Raw genomic sequence first — 21,486 nt, 5'->3', positions numbered from 1 at the left:
GACAGAAAAGATTACCAGTCCTTCTGGGGGAACAGAAAGAATGTGCAGTTTTGGCTGCAAAATATGTCAATTCCTGTCACAAGAAAAGGGACAACCAGTAGGACACACATACAGTATGCCATGTTTTATTTTCTGCACCACCTGCTTTATTTTATATTATTATTATTATTATAATTTTTCATGTCATTGATATATTATGTTGTTATGTTGTTGTTTGTCATATCTGTGATTGTGCTTTGGCAACACTTGTAAAATGTCATGCCAATAAAGCCTGTTGAATTGATTTTAATTGAATTGAATTGAGAGAGAGAGAGAGAGAGAGAGAGAGAGAGAGAGAGAGAGAGAGAGAGAGAGAGAGAGAGAGAGAGAGAGAGAGAGAGAGAGAGAGAGAGAGAGAGAGAGGGGTGACAGTTTCTGATGCTATACTCACTAGATGGACTTGATGTAGCTGACAGGTGGACTGGGATCAATTTGCTTTGCAGTGTCCATATCCGGTCTACAGTACGGACAGTTGGACACGGTCTGTGTGCATGCATGTGTCTCATCATTACATCATATCCACCTGTAGGCTCTGATTGAGCTTCCCCCCCAGGCTGCTTTTGTTTTGTTCTGTACACATAATCATTCATTGTCATAATAATCTGTGTATGTGAGCTGGCCAACACAGTTGTGTTTCGACTACACACGGCTAGACTGCAAGACAAGCTTGTTGAACGTGTATGTGTGTGTGGACTGTGACTGTGTGTGTGTGACTGTGACCGTGTGTGTGTGTGTGTGTGTGTGTGTGTGTGTGTGTGTGTGTGTGTGTGTGTGTGTGTGTGTGTGTGTGTGTGTGTGTGTGCCTGCGTGCATGTGCATGCGTGTGTACATAACTCAGCAATCTAGCATCTATATACTTTTATAACGAAAAAAGGATATTGTCTCTGTGGAGTGGAAACTCTTACTTTTCAGGATCCAAATTCTAAAACAGCAAAAGTAGCAGATCTACAAGCAAAAAAAATACATGGCTTTGCATCGTGTTTTAAGCTTGCAGATCTGCTACTTTAATACTATTTTATGACTGTATATGATCAAGGAATTATTTTCTAAAACATTTTTAAAATAAATAATAAATAAGAGGTTTCTGTCCGACAGCAACGATGTGCAAAATATGAGTAAGTAAGTGACGTAATTATCTTGCACACTTTACATGCAGTTGTTGGCACCGATTCAATGATTGGGGATATATACAAGTATTATTATATTATCATACTGACAGGGTGATGTCACTCCACAACACGCTTGGAGGGCGACAGCATGCATGGACAAGCATTCCTCTCTGACGATGTGGACACTCTGTGGTGATCTTGGTAAGAAAACAAAGAATAACATCACTAACAATTATACTCAGGGGGATTTCTTCTTCCCGGGCTCAGCTTCAGAATGCCACTAATGAGTTGCTCCATTGTGCTTTTTAAGCCGTGTATGCGCACGACGCGTACAGAAGTGAAACTGTATCTCTGTCCACTGAGCCCATACTATAGCATCAGTTGTATTTTCCTATTAACAGCATGGGGAATGGATGGTGTCTGTGTGACCATGACCGAGGCTTGGACGACGCCACTGCGCTTCTCTGAGCATCCGGTGCTTGATCCTCTTAGATTTCTGTGTAAATGTTTTCGTAAAGGAAGGTCACCGTCTCACGAGTAATGCATTCATTCATTCATTAATTTAATTGTTCATCTGCCACAGACATCTTCAGACATCAGGCCTTCATCAGCGTGAACAAATTAACACATGTACATTCCTTACTTAAAGGGACACTTCAACCCTTTTTGCAAGAAAATATATGTAATGACGTTTAGAAGCTTTAGAACACTTTCCTGGGGTCTTTATGTGTGTAATATGTGGTTTTAGATATTTTAGATTGTAGCAGTGAGCCCAGTGTCTCTGATGTCATGGACACTGGGCTCACTTCCTTCCTGGACTACATGTTGTCTCAGTAAGACAGCCCTCCCCCTATCCACAAGGAGGAGCAGTGCACCAAAGAATATGGGAATTGTAGTCCAGGAAGGTAGTGAGACCAGTGTCCATGACATCAGAGACACCGTGCTCACTGCTAAAATCTAAAATAGCTAAAACCACATATTACACACATAAAGACCCCCAGGAAAGTGTTCTAAAGCTTCTAAACGTCATTAACATATATTATTTTGCAATAAGGGTGAAGTGTCCCTTTAACCCATTAAGACCTGAGGCGAATTGAGAGAGAGAGAGAGAGAGAGAGAGAGAGAGAGAGAGAGAGAGAGAGGATGGACTGAACTTATCCATGAACCACTGAAACTATGAGCCTGGCATGGATTTGTTTTTACGTCCAATACTCTGTCCAGGACAGGCTTCAGACGCACCTCTTCAGGAGACCCATTTGTTTTGGACCAACGTTGATTAGATGATCCATCATGTCAATTGACCGAAAGAATAAGGTTGCGAATACAAGCAGCCGAAATGAGTTTTCTTCGACAGGTGGCTGGCATCTCCCTTAGAGATAGGGTGAGAAGTTCAGTCACATGAGAGAGACTCGGAGTAGAACCGCTGCTCCTTCGCCTGGGAAAGGAGCCACTTAGGTGGTTCGGGCATCTGGTTAGGAGGCCTCTCGGGTGCCTCCCTAGGGAGGTCCTCGAAGCACGTCCCACGGGAGGAGACCCCCGGGGCAGACCAAGGCGCAGTTGGAGGAAACACATCGACTCACTGGCCTTGAACGTCTCGGAATCCCCCAGGAGGAAGTCACTATAATGTTGCTCTGGAGAGGGAAGTCTGGATCACTCTGGTGGAGTCCGACTACGGATAAGCGGTTGAAGATGGATCATGGATGATGATGAATCATGTCAATTGTTTGTTGGGAATCTTGGGATACGTGGAGATCAAGGTTCAAGGTCATACTTGATTATTTGTTACTTCTGTGTACAGGACGGGTATACATAAGAGTAAAAACCTTTGCTTGGCTTCCTTCAGACAATGCAGCAGCATAGTTAACATATAACAACAAGAACACAGCAAGCACAGCAAACAAAGGTATAGAATAAAGAGTGCGAGAAAGAGCAAAGAAAAATTAGTAACATAATGTACATGTGCATGTTTTACACGTAGTAGCAAAGTTACTGTAGGTAAACTTTTTTGTGAACAGCTTCACAGTAGTTATGTTCCACATCAACATGTAGTTTAAAAAGGTTGCAATTCGAGGCTATGTTCCATATATACAACAAGATATGAGTTGTGAGATAAATGACTATATATAATGATACTAACAGGAATCCATTTTCCCTGCAGGCCTGCAGACTGGAGGTGGAGGAGGAATATAAAAAGGATTGTATTGAAGGACGACCTCTACTGGGTGGTCAGGAGGCACAAGCCATAGGTTCAACGCACGCACGCACGCACGCACGCACGCACGCGCGCAACATTGTTGTGTGCGCTTTTATCATGCTTGCACTCACATACGCACACACACACACACACACACACACGCATTCACACACACACACACACACACACACACACACACACACACACACACACACACACACACACACACACACACACACACACACACGCGACTTTATACATACCATTTCCCATTTCACCTTCAGTCTTTCACAGAAATATGAGAGACCAAACATCTCACATACATTCTCTATCTCTCTCTCTCTCTCTCTCTCTCTCTCTCTCCCTATGAAGCATCAATGGTCTCAGCCTTATATACTACACTATATTATATACTACACTATACTCTACTGCCTCGGGAAACAATAATGAATATGGAATGATGGTCTATATTTGTGCCACAAATACAACCAGATGCAAAGGGTGTGGGTGTTGGGGGGGGGTGGGGGGGGGAATCAGGAGCAGATGTTTGGTAACTTACAGTGGGGTGCATGGGTATAGGTGGGTGGGTGGTACATACATACGTGTGTGTGTGTGTGTGTGTGTGTGTGTGTGTGTGTGTGTGTGTGTGTGTGTGTGTGTGTGTGCGTGCGTGCGTGCATGCATGCCGGGGTTCAGACACAAGACGTCCATTGGAAGAAGTGCATGATGTGGAGTATATGCCCTCCAAACATACTGTAACCCTACCCAGCCTGGCTGGATAATCACATGTATCGGCACTTCATAATGAGGCAGTCCGCATGGTAATGCATCCTGGGAGAGAGAGAGAGAGAGAGAGAGAGAGAGAGAGAGAGAGAGAGAGAGAGAGAGAGAGAGAGAGAGAGAGAGGGCAGTTGTGGGAAAAATACTCACATTTAGTTTTTTACTTCAGTGGAAGTATCATAGTGCAATATAGAAATACTCTGTTACTAAATACAGGAGAAGTCTGGAGTAAAAGCACAAACATATCGACATCCAAATGTATACTTTACGTTACGTATAGCAAAAGGATAGAAAGTATACTCATTATGCACAATAATGTGCCATTTCAAGTTTTCAAATGTACAAAAATCTTTTTTGCAAATAGCAGATCTACAAGCTCACAGTGAGCTTGTAGATCGGCTATCTTCGAATGGCCAAATATATATATAATATATATATAATATAAGGGCTGTAGTAGTGGTTAATTATGTATGTTTTGTAGTAATAATAATAATAATAAAAAGTAATAACTTTAAGCCTATATATAGTAACTGAAGTTTCCAAATAATTGTAGTGGAGAAAGGGTACAAATTTGTCTCTGTAAAAGTATTGGAGGAGAGAGAGAGAGAGAGAGAGAGAGAGAGAGAGAGAGAAGGAGAAGGAGAGAGAGAGAGAGAGAGAGAGAGAGGAGAGAGAGAGAGAGAGAGAGGAGAGAGAGAGAGAGAGAGAGAGAGAGAGGAGAGAGAGAGAGAGAGAGAGCGAGCGCAGCGCAGCGCTGAGCTATGCAGCTGCTCTTATAGGGGCAGGTTTCTCAGAACAGACACAACACCAATGCCAATTAGACACGGAGAGGAAACCGCATATGTCTTGACACTACATGTGGCTGCAGCTGATCTGATGGTGCATGCAAAGCATGGGAGGGAGGCTGGACTCGCTGCATGCTATGGAGTAATTGCATCCCCCTCTTCTCTCCCCTTATATAGGCTGAAACATGACGCAACCGACCCGTACATTACATATAATAATACCATAGACTTACTTGAGTAGGCATGCATGCAGCTGGTTTGCAATTCAGCGGGTGGAAATGTGAGATGATGTCTGCTCGCCTCCTCTCCTATACATCTGTAATCCTGCTGCAAATGGCTGGGTTGGGTTTTCTTTGTGAGCATACCTAAATATTGGGGGTTTTTTTTAAATGAGATTATTAAGTCTTCGCTACATATTCCTTATTTTTAAAGTCCTTTATATGTTGGCCTAGGAATAAGGATAATATAAAACGTAGTAGCAGGAATCAAGATAAAGCAGCTCCCAATATCTATCACCATATGATCTCCCAGTGGCGTGCACAGATAGACACTAGGGGGTGCTAGAGCACCCCTTGCCCTTTTGGCAATTTTGCTCTTAAAAAAAAGAAAAAAAAAAGTTTTTTTTTTTTCCAAATCTTGTTAAAAAAACGCTTCTTCTATATTATTTAGGCCCCCACAATCTAAAGCTATGTTTCTATGTCAGTGGTTCTTCGATAAAAAAATAAATAGCAGACCTACAAGCTCGTAGCGCGCCACTCGGTGGCGCGCTACGAGCTTGTAGATCTGCTCTTTTTCAATAGCTAAAGCACCAAAATGGGTTCCCGCCCCAAAATGCGCTGCACAAGGTGCCCTTTTTTTCACTTGAGCACCTGCCCCTCTAAATGTCTGTGCACGCCACTGGCTCCCAATATCTATCACCATATGACAGGGTTCCCCAATTAATTTTCCTCAAGGGCCATATTTTGACTAGCGTACCAGGCTGGGGGCCGAGTCTGCACGCGCGAGGTCGAGGTCTTGCCCTGAAAATTCATTTTCAGGGCAAGACCCCATTTGAAAAGGATGCCCAGTTTGACATGCATAGGCTATACTGACCCCCATTTAATGCCATTTATATCTGGGACCCTTTTTTTTGGGAAATTCTTTCATGGGCCACAAGGGGGCGCTCTGTGGGCCGCAAATGGCCCGCGGGCCGCCTATTTGGGAACCCTGCCATATGATCTCCCTGTCTGAGGCATAGACTGTAAAAAATATGGACAAAGCGTTCCCCGGGTCTAACATGAACGTAAAATGAAGCCTGTAATAATATGCTAATTCCTGATGTAAGTCGCCATCTTTGGTACCAGCTGGCCATTGGCTGGCTCCGTTTTGTATACCAGCTGGTCATTGGCTGCCCAGACAACGAGGCGGGACTTCCCCCCTTCTTCTCCGTTGGTTTTTATTTTGACTCGAGTGGGAGGGGAATCCCGATCATAGACTGTAATGGTAGCCACGCCCCTCAGAACATACGCGATGGTTTTTTTTCTTTATGGTAATTTTTTTAATTAATGGGACCATAATTTTCCAAAAAGAATATTATGACATTAGAAATGAGACTTTAAACTAGTGACTGGAAGAAGAAAGTATTCATGACCATGTTTATTAAGGTAATACAGTCTAGGTGAAGTTGGGCCAAAATACATGGGCCTCTATGGAGCTATGGGGCTTTTTGGGTCCGGTCCAGCGCCACAACAGGCCATTATATGAACTACCGATTTCAAATGAGGCTTCACGAAATATCTGGCTGACTGCCCCCGTGGTCTGAGGGCATGCTGTTTCGTAGTTACCGGTAGGCCTACTTACTTTACTTATAGCTGCGGAATGCCTGTGTGTGACGCGACTTTAGTCATTTCTGTCCTTTCGGGGCCACCGTACGACTCTGCTACGCGTCACAATCCAAGATGGCGCTGCCCGTGAGAGGTAATGTGAAACAGTTCTTCACAACATTCATTCATTGTTCTCCAAGGAGGTTCTTTTTCACCACGGGAGGAGCGCGCACGGAAACCAAGGTACATGCAGTCGCTTTTATGACATAGTTTCCATTATTGTGGCGCTTGTGCTTATGTTGTGGTTTTTACTAGAGACGAGTCTTTGCTGTTGGCAGTTTGACAGCTTCATGTCCTGCTGTCATTGGCTCAGTCTGTGCCCTCCATAACTTCATGCATTCATTCATTCATTCAGCAGGATGGTGCTTTCTGTCCTAGTGATTTGTGATGTATTGCTGTTGTTTACAGTGGTGTAACAAGGCCTACATTTAATTGTATATTTTTACTTACTTACTTTTCTTTCCAGTTCTCAGTGCATTTTCTTCTACTCCACAGCACTACGTCTTCAGAGGCAAATATTGTACTTTTAGTCCACTAAAATGATAGAAAACTTGAGTTACTATAGTACTTAAAGGACAACTTTAGTTTTTTTCAACCAAGGTTCATGTTTTAGGTTGTTATTAGAGAAACTAAAAGGTGAGTGTTAATTTTCTTTCATTTGCTGCTTTCTTTCGTTTTAGGGATTTTAGCTCTTTTTGACAGGGGGGCGGGGGCATTCGAGCATGGGGCTAAATATGTATTTTTCCCCCCCAAATTTGATGGTGATTTATTTATTTATTATTTACTATAGTCCTAATAAACCCCAGGAAATTACATCTGGCCACAGAAGATCACAGGATCTACTGAATGTGAAGGTAGCCTACTAGGGGAAGGCTTATACTGTGTGTATAGGCTCAATATGTCAGTTTGTCACATTCAATAGATCCTGTGATCTTTTGTGGCCAGATGTAATTTCTTGGGGTTTATTAGGACTATAGTAAATAATAAAATAATAAATCCCCATAATATTTTGTAAAAAAATACATATTTAGCCCCATGCTCGAATGCCCCCGCCCCCTGTCAAAAACTGCTAAAATCCCCAAAACGAAAGAAAGCAGCAAATGAAAGAAAATTAACACTCACCTTTTAGTTTCTCTAATAACAACCTAAAACATGAACCTTGGTTGAAAAAAACTAAAGTTGTCCTTTAAGCAATACGGTATATATATTTCATCCATTTGAAAATAGCAGATCTACAATCTCTTTTTGAGGAATTGAACATGGTGGACCCTCTTGTAAAAAAAAGTGTAATGCTTAATTGGGTCGTCCACTCACAGTTAACAGTCTTTGTATTGAGTTTGTGCTTGAAATGTACTGTAATTCTGCAAATTGTTAATAAATATTGCAATCAATAAAAAAAAAACAAGCTGTCAATGCGTAGCGATGCGGTGCATTGGGAGCTCGTAGATCTGCTATTTTCTAAGTATTTATTTTAATGTATTTTTAACTTGTGAGAAATGAGACATTCCGCAGAATGAGTAGGCCTACTTTTTCTTTTGGTTCTTTTAAGTAATATTTTGATGCCACTACTTTTCCACTTTTCCATAAGTGCATTTTGAATACGGGACTTCTACTTACGTATATATACATTGCAGTATTGATACTTGTGAGTACTTATTCTTCCTTCACTTCTGTTGTCTATCTAACATGGTTGTTATTGTTATATTGTCACGCTGCTGTGCTATATCGTGTAGCATCAGCGTAGTTATTTATATATGCTGTGAGTGACTTGCCTTTGGACGTTTTTTAGTTTATATGCTATGGGGCTCAGTGACAGGGGTCTCCCTAGACGCAATTTGCAACTCTAGATTTTTTTACAATGGGTTGAATCTAGAGTTGCAACAAGCTCCATCCACTTCCTATTCATCATTTTTGGTTTGTGATCTGCTTGTCTTAAACGACGTTAAACTCACCAACATTGCAGCTGCAGTCCAAGCTTGAATTATCCTCTTTCAATCTGCCGAGCTTGTTTTACATAAAAATCCCCCGTAGACATTATTAGACGTTATGAGCTACTTTCTGTCCAAAATATTCCAAGAGTGACATTCCGAGCCAGCCATTTTGTATTTTTGCAACGTGCCGTAAAACAAGATGTGAGGGGGAGCGCTTGTTTAATAGAAGGCTGTGCGTGATGGGGCGTCGCACTGCGTCGGCCTCTTCTTTTGGTGTCTTACCTGCGCAGGTAAGATCAAAAATCATGAATAGGAAGTGGATGGAGCTTGTTGCAACTCTAGATTCAACCCATTGTAAAAAAATCTAGAGTTTCAAATTGCGGCTAGGGTCTCCCCATCTCTCAATTTCTTTAGTAAAGAGAAAATACATGTTCTGGCGGGTTACAAATGTAATCCAATCAGGAAAGAGAACTCCTCAAAGACCATTTATCACTTGTTTATCCAGTATATTTCTCTCCTGGATTTGATTAAATTGTTATCCTGGGTTCCTGGCCTGAACATTTATTTTCTGCTCATTAAAGAAGAGATGGAGAGACCGGTAGAACCTAGCCTATTTCGGTACCCTCGGTTGCCTTTTCTGAATTTTGGACGTCGGTACCCCAGGGTCCCTCAGTACTTATTCCACTCTCCATGGGAGACAGATGTACATACCCTCCGTTCACGCCGTGCTGCGCTCCGCTTGAGTGTTGGTGAGATGTTTCATAGATGCATAAAGTGGCTATAGGAGACAATGGCAACGTGGGAGAAATCGCATTAAGCACCGATGCCGTTAAGTATTTTTAATCTTTATTTGAAGTTTTGGCTGCTCTGAAATTCTCACTTCCTTATTGACTTCCCATTGTACCGGCTCCCGCACCGAGACTGGCTAGCTGCGCGTCCTAGTTACTGCCTCTGATTGGCCGACCGCGGACATGCAGGGTGTTTATAATGCTGTGCGTCCTAGTTACTGCCTCTGATTGGCCGACCGCGTACATGCAGGATGTTTATAATGCTGTTGTGTCGTCGGAGGCGGGACAATGGGAAGTGAGAATTTCAGAGCTGCCAAAACTTCAAAAAATGATTACAAATACTTAACGGCATCGGTGTTTAATGCGATTTCTCCCACGTTGGGTGGTGTATGTAAGTCAGTCACCTGTAAACAGAATAAAATTGTAAATGCAGGCCCAGACGGCTGGCGTAGCTGTATGGGCACCTAGGCTGCTAATCCTTTGCTGCATTTCACCCCATCTCTCCCGATTTCCTCTCGGTCGGGTCTACAATTTACAATTTAGGTATTTAGCAGACTTAATCCAGAGCAATTTACATTAAGCAACTTGAACAAAAATATTACGTAGACAGCACTAGAATTGCATTTTTTTTTTTATCCCACGATTTTTGTAACCCAGTTTTCTTTTCACCCAGTGCCAATTATCTAATGTAATCCTGGGCGCTACACTTCCTCTGCCAACCTGGGGGGGCAGCAGACTGACCTCATGCCTCCTTCTATGCATGAGGAGTCCAAGCTGCTTCTTTTCACCTGACAGAGGGGAATTTCCCCGGCCGGACGTAGCGCGTGGAAGGGACACGTTATTCCGACCAGTTCCTTTCCCCTCCATCAGGTGCCCCGGTTGGCCAGGGGTAGGTAGTTTAGGAGACCAGGATTACGGCATGTTTTTGTGAGGGTATCTACCCTAGGGGACATGGGGAGAACATGCAAACTCCACACAGAAAGTGTGTAGAATTGCATTTTATGTAGTCATACTATAGCACTTAATAGTACATATGTATAGCATAATATAGTATAGTTTATATATATAGCTTCATGATATAGATACTTCACTGTTACGTTCTTAGCTTACGTTGTTTCATCATCATGATAACGACTTTTTATATATGTGATGTATGCCATGCTTTTTGTTATTGCTTAATGTAAATCGCATATTTTCCCTGGCATCCCTTTTCTGGTGGCATGTCATGATGAATCATACGTAAGCTTAGAACCTAACAGTGTAATATCTATATAATAAAACTATGCGTATACACTATAGAGTGCTATGTCTACAAATAATGCTATCCAAGTTGAGCCTATGATGCTGCTGCATACGCCTGTAAGGTCGTCGAGGCTAGGGCAAGTGCTACGGCAAGATCACTTCCATACTACAGTGTAGATCACTTGATCCTTATTCTGTGCTGTCAGGATGATGATGATGATGTCAATGAGTCATGGAGAAAACACCACTCAAAGTGTTGTCACTGGACCCCCAAGGGTCCTTACGGGTGTTCTAGGGCCCCCCCCCCCCCCCCCCCCACACTCCCCAACCAAATTATTGATAACTTAGGAACCAGATGGACCCTTATGGGCTCTAACTCAAGAGAGTGTGCAAATGGAACCAAATGAACCCTTTAATATGGGCTCTAACTCAAGAGAGTGTGCAAATGGAACCAAATGAACCCTTTAATATGGGCTCTAACTAAAGAGAGTGTACAAATGGAACCAAATTAACCCTTTAATATGGGCTCTAACTCAAGAGAGTGTGCAAATGGAACCAAATGAACCCTTTAATATGGGCTCTAACTCAAGAGAGTGTGCAAATGGAACCAAATGAACCCTTTAATATGGGCTCTAACTCAAGAGAGTGTACAAATGGAAACAAATGAACCTTTTAATATGGGCTCTAAATCAAGAGAGTGTGCAAATGGAACCAAATGAACCCTTTAATATGGGCTCTAACTAAAGAGAGTGTACATTACAAATGGAAACAAATGAACCTTTTAATATGGGCTCTAACTCAAGAGAGTGTACAAATGGAACCAAATGAACCCTTTAATATGAGCTCTAACTCAAGAGAGTGTGCAAATGGAACCAAATGAACCCTTTAATATGGGCTCTAACTAAAGAGAGTGTACAAATGGAACCAAATTAACCCTTTAATATGGGCTCTAACTCAAGAGAGTGTGCAAATGGAACCAAATGAACCCTTTAATATGGGCTCTAACTCAAGAGAGTGTGCAAATGGAACCAAATGAACCCTTTAATATGGGCTCTAACTCAAGAGAGTGTGCAAATGGAACCAAATGAACCCTTTAATATGGGCTCTAACTAAAGAGAGTGTACAAATGGAACCAAATTAACCCTTTAATATGGGCTCTAACTCAAGAGAGTGTGCAAATGGAACCAAATGAACCCTTTAATATGGGCTCTAACTCAAGAGAGTGTGCAAATGGAACCAAATGAACCCTTTAATATGGGCTCTAACTCAAGAGAGTGTACAAATGGAAACAAATGAACCTTTTAATATGGGCTCTAACTCAAGAGAGTGTGCAAATGGAACCAAATGAACCCTTTAATATGGGCTCTAACTAAAGAGAGTGTACATTACAAATGGAAACAAATGAACCTTTTAATATGGGCTCTAACTCAAGAGAGTGTGCAAATGGAACCAAATGAACCCTTTAATATGGGCTCTAACTCAAGAGAGTGTGCAAATGGAACCAAATGAACCCTTTAATATGGGCTCTAACTAAAGAGAGTGTACAAATGGAACCAAATTAACCCTTTAATATGGGCTCTAACTCAAGAGAGTGTGCAAATGGAACCAAATGAACCCTTTAATATGGGCTCTAACTCAAGAGAGTGTGCAAATGGAACCAAATGAACCCTTTAATATGGGCTCTAACTCAAGAGAGTGTACAAATGGAAACAAATGAACCTTTTAATATGGGCTCTAACTCAAGAGAGTGTGCAAATGGAACCAAATGAACCCTTTAATATGGGCTCTAACTAAAGAGAGTGTACATTACAAATGGAAACAAATGAACCTTTTAATATGGGCTCTAACTCAAGAGAGTGTACAAATGGAACCAAATGAACCCTTTAATATGAGCTCTAACTAAAGAGAGTGTACAAATGGAACCAAATGAACCCTTTAATATGGGCTTTAACTAAAGAGAGTGTACATTACAAATGGAAACAAATGAACCTTTTAATATGGGCTCTAACTCAAGAGAGTGTACAAATGGAACCAAATGAACCCTTTAATATGGGCTCTAACTCAAGAGAGTGTACAAATGGAACCAAATGGACTCAGACGGGTCCATTTGGTGCCATTTGTACACTCTCTAAGTTAAATGAACACTGGCGATACTACAGTGTAGAATAGATTGGGGTTCCAGAGATCAAAATGGTATCAAACTGGGGGGGGAGGGGGTCATTGAAATTAAAATGGTTCAGAATCGCTGCTATATACAGTACATGCCTACATGGCTGCATAAATAATAATAAAAAACAAAAAAGCACATTGGAATATAACTTCAGATTCAGAATGCAGTGGTCCGTGCAGCTTGTTTTGTCGGAAAAGCATTAGATTTTTATTATTTAAAAGTTTTGACTTTAGTGTTCAGATGTTGTGACTGAATTCATCGAAAAAAGATCACAGTCTACATTCGGCACATCTAGACACGGCCGAAGCATTTCCTGGGGTCCCAAAACGCCAAAAATGTTGAGAACCTCTGATTGGTTACAGTGGTCTGTATGGCATTACATTTCTAGACGCAGTCCATATACTGTAGTGTGTACAGTACATACTGTACTTTGGTTGAATGTCTTGTTGTTCAAAGCAAAATACTCAAGTGCCATTTTGACAGCTTTGTTTATTTTTTTATTTAACCTTTATTTAACCAGTAAAAACCACATTGAGACTGAAGTCTCTTTTACAAGTGTGAACTGGCCAAGACAAGAGGCAAAATAAGTGACACAGCTCTGCCAGTAACAAAAAATAACAACAAAAAACAGGACAGACATACAATGCTCATAAATACAGTACCCACTACCAAAGAAGCTAAAAGGGAGAACAGGAACGCAACCAATAAGGACTAAAAAATCTAAGCAACGGGAATTGCTAGTTGACTAAAAAAGCAAGCAGACACTATTCTGTTCTATGATATTGTCTCTGTAGGGCAGAAACCTTATATCCATATTTTGTCTAAGTTGTTTTCTTCATGTAAATCATTTCCTAGGCTATTGTATATTTTTATACTGACAATGTCGCTCAAAAGCTAGCAAGCTCACTACACGTTGTGGTGTGGTCAGTGCGTTGTCAGCTTGTAGATTGGCTGTTTTGGAAAGGTTTTTGAATTAATTTTATTTAACGATCACATATCCAAAATACGGATGCCAGGTTGAAAGTGGTCAAGTCTGTGGGTTTTTACAAATATTTACAAATGAAATTTATTAAAGGTATATTCAGTGATTTCACTCAAAAAACCTTAGGTTTCGTTTTTGGCTGTGGGACCCAGCCTTTCGTCCAATCAGGATAGAGAGTCAAAAACGAAACCTAAGGTTTTTTGACCCCCAGGGGTTAACTGGGGACAGGGAGGAACTCCTTATACGTATGGTCAGCACACTCTATAGTAGGGAGGATTATCACAACAAAACAAAAAAATAAGTGATATTTGAATGAAGTGAAATCACTGAATATACCTTTAACTAGAGCTTGTGACTAAAAAACTACATTGGATTCACTGCCATTTCCTGAAAAGTAATGGTTTTGGACAAGGTTTCCACCCGACGGCGAGTGACGCACGCTATTCTGTTCTAAAATTATTCTATTCTTCTATTCCCAAAACCAGGCAATAGCCTGTTACTAAATACTTCTTACATGCATGATTGACCACATTTAATGTTACAACTCTTTAATGTCTACTATTCCTTTCCTACAGTGGCCCATCCTCAGTCAAATTTCCTTCCTAATATTTTTAGTACATCTTACATGCATACATCTTTTATGAGTTTCCTTCGTGCCTTTTTTTAAGTCAACCTCGACAATAGTAGTGTTTGTACTGCGATGGATTCAATAAATCAGTCTCCACGACTGCCCCCCTTTCAAACTGAAGTTTTTTCCTTTTCAAACAAACGGGGCATAGGGTTACGCAATAATCACCCTTAAGTACAGTAGCACTTATTTTCCGATGGGTTTTAAAGAAGTAAAGCGACCTCTTGACTGGCCCACTCTCAAAATAATGCTTCATATACCGTGTCACGCTGCCACGGAGAGGCAAATGGGGTGTTAAGTCAAAACAACGAGTCCCCTGGCACGTGTAAGAATAACCACTGCGTTTCACTACAACAAACCAACGCTAATTATTGAGCAATTCTTGCGTTAAAACAACCCTCGCCCCCATCCGCAAACCCTCGGCCCTCTCAGCCTGCTTGATGTATGAGCTGTGCTGCGTAATGATTGCCGCGTGGTGCAGAGGAACGGAATGCGCGCTCACCAGCGGCCCCGTCTGTGTTTTGTTAAGAAGTCGGTCTCCAGAGACGATGGAGAGGTGTGTTTGTGTCGGGAGGGGGGGCGGGGGGGGGGGGCGTTGGGGAATGGGTAAGCAGCAGAGTGCTCGAAAGCATCACAGCAGTGCCTCATTACCAGCAATAACAGCAGAAATGAAGTGTTGGCTTTCATTTGTTTTAATTTTCTCCAAATGTTAGACGGCCGGAGCGCAAACGCCGGCCGGGCCGGGCCTGTACTCACAATATCCTGAGGTGTGATGTGCGTCAACCCCGAACCGATGTATATATATAGTTTTTTTTTATTCTGCCTCTGGAAAAATGTGTGTTTTTTAAAAAGAAAAAGAAGAGAAACGACCCGACAAACCTCAGCGAGCCTATGTCTTATTATACTAGTTTTGGTAATGTCATGTGAATCAGCTCTGCTGCTGTCCTGCTGTGAACCTCTGGAGTCTTGTGTTTTTGAAAAACGGAGAACTGTCATGAACTGCGGTAAGAGTGGGTAACCAGCGGGTTCCAGCATTTCACGACTGATCTACAGTATGCCGCCCTTATATCGTGTTACACAGACATGATCTGTACCCTTCTATACCAGTTGTTTTCAACAAGTGGTCCTTGAGGGAGTTCCATGTGGTCCCCCAGCTAAATGGTGGAGAGTTGGTAACCAAATGAACCCCTATAGAACTTTAACCCATTCTGACCTGAGATCAGATTAAAAGAAAGTTTTCTGAAAAAGCTATGTTTCTATGTCAGTCGTTCTTCAATTTTTCAAAAATAGCAGACCTACAAGCTCATATCGCGCGCCACTCGGTGCGCGATATGAGCTTGTAGATCTGCTATTTTTCAATAGCTAAAGCATAACATGATGCCAACACCAAAATGGGTTCCCGTTCAGAATGGGTTAACTCTTGAGAGTGTAAAAGGAAACCAAAATGGACCCTTATATGGGTCCATTTGGTTTCATTTCACACTTTCAAGGGCTACATTATTGTTAAACAAGAGGTCTATACACAATTAGAGAATGTAGCAGAATTGCTAGATAACATTTTCCTGATTATCTCTCCTTATAGTACCAACATCAATTTGGCATGGAATTGTGGACAAAGTCTCTCGATAACTAACTATAACAAAATATTCTACGTTTTGGGACTTTAGAGACTCAGGGCTGTATTTTGCATGTCTTAAGTACCAGGTCTTATTCCCTAACTTGAGTAAACTAAAGACCTGGAGGCGTGATCAATGCTCTTTGGCCACTCAGAATAGCCAAATGGCATTGATCACGCCTCCAGGTCTTTAGTTTACTCAAGTTAGGGAATAAGACCGGGTACTTAAGACATGCAAAATACAGCCCTCAGGGCTGTATTTTGCATGTCTTAAGTACCAGGTCTTATTACTTAACTTAAGACCTGGAGGCGTGGTCAATGCTCTTTGGCCACTCAGAATAGTCAAATGGCATTGATCACGCCTCCAGGTCTTAAGTTAAGTAATAAGACCTGCTACTTAAGACACGCAAAATACAGCCCCAAACCTCATGGTGGACCTTGGATATGAAAAGGGTTGAAAACCCACTGTAATATACGGTTATTCTGCTCAGTGATTTATCCAAGTTCTCAATCTTTTGTGGCACGAGGAAGGAATAGCAGCTGCTAACATTATAACTTGCGCAGACATAAGTCTAAACAGGATGTAAATATAAAATTGCATAAATCAAATATACAAAGGAGGATTGAATGTTTTCCTAAACCCTGACCCTGAAACCAATCTCACACTGGTTGTAAATGCGGGGACAATTAAAAACGGACGGAGGGCCCTGTCGGAGCTTCTTGTTTCCCCTCTCCCCGGGCCCGGCCTTCCTCCTTTCCCTCGCCTGTGGTCTTCTTAATGGCCAATATCAGTCATCTCAGCCCCCGGGCTCCAGGAAACAGGAAGTGACTCCTAATTCGACTCTGTGTTCTCCTCTGCTTCCAAAATCCACTTACTGCAGTGTCAGCTAAAACCATTAGGACTTTCTCTCTCTCTCTCTCTCTCTCTCTCTCTCTCTATCTCTCTCTCTCTCTCTCTCTCGTTCTTAACTCCCAGTGCTGCCTGCACAGGAGAGAAGGGGAGTACCGTTTTGAGTGTGTCCATTAATTGCCCTATTTATTTTCAACTGTCAGAAACGACCCCCCTAATCCTCACTGGCGCTGTCCCCTTAGTGTAATTGTGCTCCCTTCGAAGTCTTCTCCAGGCTTGGACTCTTAAAATGCTCAGTGCATTACGATGCTTGTTGAGACTGTCTCCCAAACGTCCAAGTTTTTTCCTTTTTGTCGTTTTATTCGTATATACCACGGGGCTAAGTCAAATTACAGATTATGTCTGTTCTAGTCACGCGTCCAAGTTGGCTGCCTGGGGGATTCTTACAAGGTTCTCATGTCTTTAGTCAGTGCATGTTCGAGGTCTCGCACTGAGAGAGTCTGACGTTTTTAATTAAAACATAAGCCAGTATCTGGTATCCTACTTTCGGCCAGCACTCGAGTCAACAGACACCGCCTGTGCGGGAGGAAATTACTGGACTTCTTCATATAGTGACTGACTGTTGCTGGCAGTGGCTTGCCCCTGAGTGTTACCATAATTACATATTGATAAATTTATGAAGTGTGTGCCGGTTATTTTTTGCTGCGCTGTGACTTTTATGTGTTTTCGGGGGTAAAGGGTTGGTTCCCTGTTTCATTCATTTGTTTCGCCCCGTCTGTGAAGTAAAATTACACGTCTGTATCGCTCGGAACCCCCCGGAGGAACAAGGAAGTGTTTCAACGGAGCCATTTAAAAATGGTTTAGGGGGCGCGTGTAGTGTGGAAACAAGTGCCATTGGCATGAACGTGTTTGTATAATAGTTAAACAAGCTAAATATGAATTAAGCTATAGTCTTCACAGTGGCAGTCCAGCTGGTCCACTCACTTCGGGCAGACTGTGGAGTATAGTGACGATGTTGGCCGACGATGCTGTATTGGCCATCTTTCAACAATGTACTTAACAGTAGAGTGCAAGTTGTTCGTTCCATTACAGTGAATTGATTTGCTCTGCTAAAAAAAAGAAAGAAGTTCCCTTAATGACGGAACTATTTGCAATGCCTGATATATCTTAATTTTCCCATCAAACACCACATGTTACACAGGCCTCGTTAAAAAAATAGTTGGCTCCAATAATTCGGTCTACGTGCCAACTACATGAACAGAAGGTCTACTACAGAGGACCACTGTGGCTCTGTCTCAGCGTGTTAATGCTCCTTTCCACTGGTTGCTTGTAACAGCAGTCCAGATAGGAGCTGAGGAACAGGTTGACCTATCCTATGAAGGCAGATCAATTGTGCTTCACGTTTAATCTAGAAAAAGATTGCGATCTAGACTCGGACACCTATGCGATTTCATTTCTAAATTTGAGTGAGAATTGTGCAGCTGCCTGCAGCACTAGTTGGCTTATGTTTTTGACATGACGTTGATAAGAGTTGATTAAGAGTCTAAGTCAAGCACTTTGATGTTGTCTGTTTATGATCATTCAAGTATTTTTATTGAAGTTTGCAAATTTAAGGACAGACAACAGATGCATGACAACAAATACAGAACAGACACAGAACAAAAACACCAGTACTCAACATTCATGTATAAAATGTTGTCTGTCGCTGGCTCCAGGTGCCACATTTTGAACGTAGTAATGTTCAGCATCTGCCATCTACAGACTAAAAGACAAAATATTTTCATGGAAAATATGAGAATTGTCTGAGAATCGTTATCTCAATTGCCTGCGGAGGAAAACCGAGATTGACATTTGAGCAAAGAATCGTGCAGCACTACCGATCAAAGAATGTAAAAGCTTATTCTGTGACTGCACTTGTCTCGCCTCAACCAGCTTGGCTGGTTCGAGCCTCGGCTGAACATAAAATGTGAAACACATTGGAGTGCCGCGTCCTCCCCAGAAGCTGCAGCCCGTTAAAAGCCAGGGGCCGGGGGCCGGCTGCCTGCCTGCCTGCCTCCCTCCCTCCCCTGCCCCGGCCCGGGTTATTTTTGGAGCGTCGTCGGCCCCCTGTCTGCGGGGAGCAGTGTTTTTGAAGGGCCTCCAGTCCCATTAATCAGCCACGGGGACCCCACGGCGCGAGCGGGCCCCGAGCCCTGGCCCGCCACACTGCACCGTTCTGTTCCTCTTCCCCGCTCGGCGCTCTCCTCACAGTGTGAAGCTCAGAGGAACCTCATCAATCTCACCTGTCCCACACGTCAACCGCAGATTTAATCAAACGCTCCGTTTGGGCTGGACGCCCCCCTCCCTCCCTCCCTCTCCTCCACCCCTCCCCACCCCAACACACCTCCCAACCCCAGACACCGTCTTCGGAAGGAAAAAAAATCAACCATGCCCAAAAATGTGGACCGGGCTCTAGTCACTCTTTCTTTCTAACTCCGTCGTCTTTATCACTTTCCTCTTCTTGCTTTCTGGTGCTCTCTCCCACCATCTGTCATTCCCCTGTTTTCAACCTTTTTCATATCAAGGTCCATTATTTATTTTTGAGAAACGGACCACCATTTCGCCTCAGATTCTTTTGGATTAGTGTCCAACCGATATATCGGCACAGATTTGGCATATCGGCTCATATCGTATCGGTGAAAATATGTCTCTGATATATATTCCTGGAATAGTTGGTATAGTTGGTATTTACGAACCAACTAGACCCTTATGTATCAGTCCATTTGGTTCCATTTGTACACTATCAGAGTTACATTTACACTGATGATGGATGGTATCAAATGGGGGTCTGTGCTGTGGCCTAATACATGTCAAACTGGGGGTACTTGGTATTAATGGTCTGCATATCTTCTTGAATAAAGTCATTGGTTTAACCCATTCTGAACGAGAACCCATTTTGGTGTTAGCATCATGTTATGCTTTAGCTATTGAAAAATAGCAGATCTACAAGCTCATAGCGCGCCACCGAGTGGCGCGCTACGAGCTTGTAGGTCTACTATTTTTGAAAAATCGAAGAACGACTGACATTTTTAGAATCTGATCTCAGGTCAGAATGGGTTCATCAGACCAGTGTGTGTCCGGCGGAAACCTCGTATGAATCTGATCTCGGGTCAGAATGGGTTAAGAAAGCAGCTGTCTGTACTATACTGTCACTGAGACTGTACCTTTGCATAAACATATCGGTGAAAAATCTTTGCACAATCCACACAGAAAAGGCTCCATTTTCATTGCCTAGTTTCATTCCAGCTCGGTTGCATATCAGTTATCGGTGATTGTCCCCTCTCTAAAATCGTTTTATCGGTCGCAAAACTCCCTATATTGTCCACCATTCCATGCTGTAGGCCTATCGATAGGAGAGATAACAGGCAAATGTTGATCGAAATAATAATTCTTCTACATTTCTCTAGTTGTGTAGACAATCTAAATTAAGTAATCCAGTGGTTAACAATAATCTAACCGCCTGGAACCCCCATAAGGACCACAGGTGGTCCCAGGACCACTGGTTGAAAAGCCCTGCTCTGTGTGTGTGTGTGTGTGTGTGTGTGTGTGTGTGTGTGTGTGTGTGTGTGTGTGTGTGTGTGTGTGTGTGTGTGTGTGTGTGTGTGTGTGTGTGTGTGTGTGTGTGTGTGTGTGTGTGTGTGTGTGTGTGTGTGTGTGTGTGTGTGTGTGTGTGTGTGTGTCTGTGTCTGTGTCTGTGTCTGTGGTCAGTCACACTTTTTGTCCCAAGCTGCGGTGCCTTAAAATAATGACTAAACACTCACTCCTTTGAAACGAGGGGGGGGGGGGGTTGTACAGTAAGGCCCATTTCCTGCTCGATACTTCACTGAAGCGGTGCTCTGTGGGTCGTCCTGCATTAATAGGTTCCCATGTTAGAGAGAGGGAGAGAGAGAGGTAGAGAGAGACCTGCTTCAAGGTGCCTCTCAGCATGATGTCGGTGTTAATGGGGTGCCTGGGGCAAGCAGAACACTGAGACCTGTGTGTGTGTGTGTGTGTGTGTGAAGCTCGGTGGGGCAGTGGAGTGGAGATTGGGGGACCCCATGGCTGCGCCCTGAAACGGAGACATTTGGGGGAGACACAATCTCTGATTGTTAACCCATTCTGACCTGAGATCAGATTCTAAAAATGTCAGTCGTTCTCCGATTTTTTTCAAAAATAGCAGACCTACAAGCTCGTATCGCGCCACTCGGTGGCGCGATATGAGCTTGTAGATCTGCTATTTTTCAATAGCTAAAGCATAACATGATGCTGACACCAAAATGGGTGCCCGGTCAGAATGGGTTAAACCTGTATCGCTGCTCGGATCAAATCCAAAGAGAGAACTGGTCCCCGGGCTCCACAACGAACCGATGGTTAATCTGCAGTTGGGAGGAAAGCAGGCCCGGCGCCCCTGGGGGTGGATTTAGCAGGGGGGGGGGGCAGCAGGCCCTGTGTGCCCCTATAGCTGGAGGTGGATTTAGCTAAAGTGTTGAAAT

General features: G+C 42.8%; 1 protein-coding gene across 1 annotated transcript in view; it reads left to right on the top strand.

The window, feature by feature from the left end:
• Nucleotides 1–6,875: 6,875 nt before the first annotated feature.
• wars2 (tryptophanyl tRNA synthetase 2, mitochondrial) overlaps nucleotides 6,876–21,486 on the top strand; it is a 54,956-nt gene continuing 40,345 nt past the window's right edge. The window contains exon 1 of the mRNA XM_083776485.1: nucleotides 6,876–6,952. The gene's annotated coding sequence lies outside the window, so the exon portion shown is untranslated. The remainder of the gene's footprint in view (nucleotides 6,953–21,486) is intronic.

This window comes from Protomyctophum parallelum (genome assembly GCF_964188405.1).
Source record: "Protomyctophum parallelum genome assembly, chromosome: 11".
NCBI classification, from domain to species: domain Eukaryota; kingdom Metazoa; phylum Chordata; class Actinopteri; order Myctophiformes; family Myctophidae; genus Protomyctophum; species Protomyctophum parallelum.
The sequence above is the reverse complement of the archived record's forward strand: the minus strand, read 5'-3'. Positions and strand labels throughout refer to the sequence as shown.